The following is a 6065-nucleotide window of genomic DNA, read 5'->3' on the forward strand; positions in this document are numbered from 1 at the left end:
TTTCGATATAAGGAGATTTGTACATCACTATGCAGCCAACACTCTACTTCCATTCTCAGAAGGAACACACTCTTATTTAATCACTTATTGATCATATCTTTCTCACTCTGAACAGTGCTCTATTGCCTTTTGGCTATGCTTGCACTATACACATACCACATACTTATATACATTTCAGGTTGGGAAAAAGATAGAAGCAAGCATCAGGTATGTGCTCAATGTATTCACAATGGATTTGATGTATGCACTTTTGAGTTCTTCCATGAGTAGTCCAGACTCTCAGATGTGGCTGCCGATAGCTCTGACCTGGATAGCAGGTGCTCACTTGATTAGAATAGCCTTGAGTATATATTGCTAGACAGGGTTTTGCTAGTGAAGCTGAGATTGGTGAGGTCATAAGTAGCTAGTTAAAGGGTTGAAGGAAAACACATTTGGAGCCATTAGGATGGCGGGGCAGACTTTGCCTGCCCACCATCCTCACGGTACTTGGGACCGCCCGCCATAAGGGCGGGGGTCCAGTGGGGGATATTAGGATGCGCCCGCCACAGTGGCGGGTGCATCCTGCATTTTTAACATTGTGGCGTGCGTTGCTCTCAGCACCGCCCACCACAATGCTAAAAATGCATGTATGCATTTGCATACACAAAGCGGCAGGCACCGCGCTGTGCCTGCCGCTTTGTGTATGCAAATGCTGGTGGGTACCACAGGTATCCCCCATGTGCACCCTCCACCTTGCCTTCACTCCGGGGGCCCACAGGGGGCCCTCAAAGTGAAGACCGCCTGCCTTTCGGCATCTGTTGCAGCCATACTAATATGGCTGGCGGTGTCTGATAGACACCGCCACCATATTAAACCTTTTCCACCTTGCGACCGGGGGGGGAAAAGCGGCGGACGGTCTTTCCGTCTGCCGCGGACCCCCCAGCCATGCTAATATGGCGGGGGGACATTCTGGTTAGGATGGCGGGTGGATTGCCCCCGCCAGGCCGGCGGTGGATACTGCTAGCCTGGCGGGGGCAATCCGTCCGCCATCCTAATGGGCCCCTTTGTGTCCAGGCATGAGCTAAGGGGTTGAGACAATGTGTGAGTTGAGCTGAAGTTCCTTGTAGTCATGCAATAGCTTCCCAAATGTTCAGATTTGAAGATGAAGTAATCTACAGTGGATTGACATAGTTCATATATGCAGGTGCTTTTGAAGGTTGAATATTTTGGGGTCACCAATTCAGCAATTATCTTGTGAAGTGTTAGACCTGACATCATTGGCCAGAGTCTCTCCTACATTTTATCTGTTGGCCTCCTCTGTTTATGATGTTTTTGCTGGTGTATCGCTTTGAATGAACAAAGAAATTGCCAGTACTGTGCAATAATTTATGCTTGTTTGACAAGGCGTTGAGCGGAAATTTACTCAACCCAAAGACCACTATTTCAGTCTAGAATCTTTTGAAAGATAATTTATTTCATAAGTTTTTTGTTTTCTTTTTCTTTTTTACTTTCTCGTGCTACAAAATGTCAATAAACAAGTCAATTTGAACAGGAAAACCAATTGTGGATGAGTATTTGCAGTTAAACTCACCTAATGTTCAACATATGAGTCACACTTGTTTAAAGGTGCATTTCAACACAAAAACGGAAAACCAAAGACAATAGGGGTATCAATACCCAAATCACAATTCACCAATAACAACATGAAAAATGACACTTTTAGACAACGATTAGACGATAGACAACATATAGAATAATGAGGCTAAGCTAATGAGGAACTTCAATTTAAATTCGAGTTGTTTCAGATACGACCCATTGCAGAATCTCTGCTCTAATCTAGGATGGGCCTATGCATCTAAATGAAAACGTGCCAGATTATCTTTTTACATATACGACCACACACTATGTTTATACTTTACAATTTTTCAAAAAAACAGGTTGATCGCAAAAACAGAATAAATCTGAATTAATGAGAAGAAGGGGGTCGACGCGTTTCGAATCTCTGCATAAATTCAGAGATTCTCTTCAGGACCAACAGACATGATCTGAAAAACATAAATAAACAAACACTCAGTCGAAACCACACATGAGCGACCTTCAACTCACATACGGATCAGCACATTTTCATGTCATACCTGTATTTTCTTTTAAGAATGTTCAAGTCCACAAAGTCTGGAACAGAAAGAATGAACCATTCTAAGTATGTTGCAGTCATTTTAAAAAAGGGGGGGTTCAGGCAATATGGGCACAGCGAATCCAAAGGGGTAGCAACTTACATAATTGATGTATAGCAAAGTCCAAAAGTTGGTTTGAAAGGCAAGTGGGGAATATAACCCGACTTCTCAGTCGATGTGTAGACAACTCCTAAAAATGACAAGCAATTGTGTGATTACCAAGGCATGTTGGACACAAAAGCGGTCAATTGCGTTTCATCAGGAACGAGTCGAATGTTTTTATTGAATTCGAAACTAGTGTGCGAGAGCGATATACACGTAGTCAAAGTGTATTCAAAAATTATCACTCGTGTGGAAGGTAGTTTACACGTAGTCTAAGTGAGATTTAAAAGAATTACAACTGTCAGCGTCCGTGCAGAATGGAGCATTTAAAGGGGCGAACGGAGCGTCTTTTACCTTGAATAGTTGCTGTGTCCTCCTTCACTCACTCCCGTTTACAGGGAAGACGCCGTCAAGTTTGGCATGTTCAGTTCCGCGTTCATCCGGAATTGATTATGAAGTCGGCTAAGTGTTCATGGGAATTGTAGTCCCTCTAATGCGAGAATACATCGCGGCTTCGTGTTGTGAATAGTAAAGGACTCAGAATTTAATGTGTGTTCAACGAGCGCCCGAGATTTGATTAAGCATCAAAGAATTTATAAGGCAATTATAGGCATTTATGCAGACGTCATGGGAGTTGTAGTTAGCAGTGGATAGTTCTAGTCTCTGATAAGTAATTCCTTAAATAACTGAAACGAAAGGGACCGATAATCCCTCTATGTGTACAAGTTGCCTCTCATTTGTAAAGGAGCTCATTTGAAAATAAACTTAAGGATACGCCTCTCAGAAGGGGTGGTGTTGTGCCACTAGAGAGGGGTAATTTCCTCAGTTTGTCAGAAAATGCGGGCTGGTGGCCCCACATGAGATGTGCAGATTAGCTCAAAGGTGGTACAATTCAGACATCTCGTTCAGGCCTGTGATAGTGGTATTAAACTTCAGGATAAGCATCGCTTCTCTCTGTCTTAGCTTGGCCTCTAAATCGCCCCCTCGTGGATCTGGGTCTATTTTATATATAATTGTCCATTTGAAATCCTCATCCCGATGAGATTCATCAATCCAGTGTTGGACCAGTGGAGCTGTTAGTACTTTCTTTTTTATACGAGATTTATGTTGTGACATTCTATGTCTGGCTTCTTGATTTGTTTTTCCAATATATAGCTTGTTGCAAGTGCAGGTGATAGCATACACTATATTCCGCGTTTTACAGTTAGTAAACTGGCCATGTTTCCATGACACGCCCTCGTGCTGGAAGAGGTCGCCTTCAATAGTTGAATTGCAACATAGACAAGTGCCGCATTTGTGATGGCCTGTGATTGGAGGTAAGCTTACATAGTCTCGTACGGTCATTGTCTTGGGTTTGGGTACGGCTGCTCTGACGATCTGGTTGGCTATACTTGTGTCTTTTCTGAAAGCGAAAAGTGGCACTTCTTTTAGCTGTTCATTGATTTCTTTGACTAAATGTCAATTTTGATGGATTGTCTTTTTCAAAAAATTGGATGCAGGACAAAAGGTTGACACACAAACCGTCCGGTTCAGTTGTTTCTTCTCTTTCTTTTGAAGAAGTTCTTCACGCGGTGTCCACCACGCTCGTTTTATTGCTTGTTTCAGCAATTTGGCTGGGTATCCACGATCTAATAGTCTCTCTTTCAGAATATTGGCATGTAACAGATATTCATCCTTGAAGGTAGAATTTCTCCGTATTCGGAGAAATTGTCCTATTGGTAAGTTTTGTTTTAAATTTCTCGGATGATTGCTGGAATAGTCCAAAGCCTTGTTTCGATCGGATTTCTTCCGATATAAAGTTGTTACTAATTGACCATTTGCGCAATAAATTTTGACATCTAAGAAAGAGAGGCGTGTTCTCGATGACTCAAGACTAAATTTAATGTCTCTTGTTCTCTCATTGAGCCATATGTGAAACAGTCCCAACTGTTCCATATTGCCAGTCCATGTGAAGAAAATATCATCGATGAATCGGACCCAACCTCCTATGTACTCAAGGAAGGGGTTGTTGTTATAAATAAATGTGTCCTCATACTGACTCATGTATAGTATAGCCAGCTCTGGGGCGAAAGGGCACCCCATTGCCACTCCCTTGATTTGGAAGTAGAAGTCATCTTTGAACTTAAAATAGTTCTTGGTAAGGGCCATTTTTGCTAATTCCAAAAGGAATTCTGTTGGAATTTTGGATGGCATATCTCGTTTATTCAGGAATATTTCTAAGACTTCTAAAGCTTGATCTTGGGGGATTTGGGTGTACAATGAAACAATGTCAATACTAACAAGAAGGTCATGTTCTGGATTGAATGGAAGTTCATGCAATCTATTCAAAAAGTCAGTTGTGTCTTGAAGGAAAGACTTGACCTTGGTGCAAAAGGGTTTAAGGAAGAAGTCAATGAACTTCGAAACTGGCTCAAAAAGTGAACCACAACCCGAAATAATCGGTCTCCCCGGTGGCTTTTGCTCGTTCTTGTGTACCTTGGGGAGTACATAGAACAAAGGGATCCGTGGGTATTTATTGGAAAGATAGTTGTATTCTTGTTTACCCAAAAAGCCTTGTTCCAGTCCTCTGTTCAAAATGTTTGATAATGCGTTTTGGAGTTCCTTTGTAGGGTCATAATTGATTTTTTGATAGCATTGATCATCAGTCAACTGTCTTGTAGCCTCTGCCACGTATTCCGTTGTACCCCAGATGACGATAGATCCGCCTTTGTCGGCTTGTTTTACTATAATGCTTGCGTCATTTTTAATTGAAAGTAATGCTTGTTTTTGTTCACGAGATAAATTTGGTGAAACAAATCCTTTATTCCTTTTCTCATGAGAGGCAATAGCGGATAACACTGTTTTTTCAAAGTACAAAACCTCCTTGGGTAATTTGTGAAAGGGTGGAGTGAAATTGGATTTATTCCTTAATCCAGTGGTCTCTGTTTGTGGACCCATTTCTTTATCTGCGAAGAAAATGATTAAACGTATCTTACGACAGAATTCAATGAACTCTAACTTGAGCCTCACAAAGTCGGTAGCTTTAGATGGTACAAAAGTGAGTCCTTTTTGAAGCGCACTTATTTCCCTTGAGGTAAGTCGTTTATTTGAGAGATTGTAAATAGACGTTTTGTTCAATTCTTGTAGTTTTGTCTCCTTGTTGACATTTCCCAAGGTTGTTGGAATCTTGTTTTGCCTCTGGTTTTTTGTTGGTCCTGTTCTAAAAAAGGTTGTTGTTGTTGTTGTAAATTCGCTTGTTGGTAGTTAGAGCGGAATCGTTGTTGGTATTGATTTTGATTTTGATACCCGCCTCTCCGTGTAAATTGAGGACGCGAGTTGCCCTGATCAGACTCACTGCCTGCTGATGACGACGAGGTGTCTGAAAAAGTCAAATATTTTGTGCGTGATCGTCCTTGATTGTCTGGGAGAAAACGGCGTGACTCTGGGCGCGAATAAAAATCTTGTTGAAGATAAGGATATGTTTTTTCGTAAGTAAAGTTACGTTTATCTCGATCGAAATTGCTTTCCTTTTGCTGTACTGTAAAATCTTTAAATTCAAGAATCTCCTTTTCAACTTTATCAAGTAAACTTTTTGAGTCCTGGATCAAAGGGTTTGCTTTTATCTCGGTTTCAAGGGCTTCTATTTCTTCCAGTTGGAGTTTAGATAATCTCTGTGCTGTTTCTATAGTTAGCACCATAAGGTCTCTACTGCATTTCGTTTCGATGTAACTGAAACCTTTCTTATAAATAGCGTCTTCCGTGAAAATCACCGGTATGTTTTTAACAATAAGACCAGATGGTATTGTGCCAGACCTGAGGTGTTGAAGTAGG

Source organism: Lissotriton vulgaris, chromosome 1_1, assembly GCF_964263255.1.
Source record: "Lissotriton vulgaris chromosome 1_1, aLisVul1.2, whole genome shotgun sequence".
Taxonomy (NCBI): Eukaryota; Metazoa; Chordata; class Amphibia; order Caudata; family Salamandridae; genus Lissotriton; species Lissotriton vulgaris.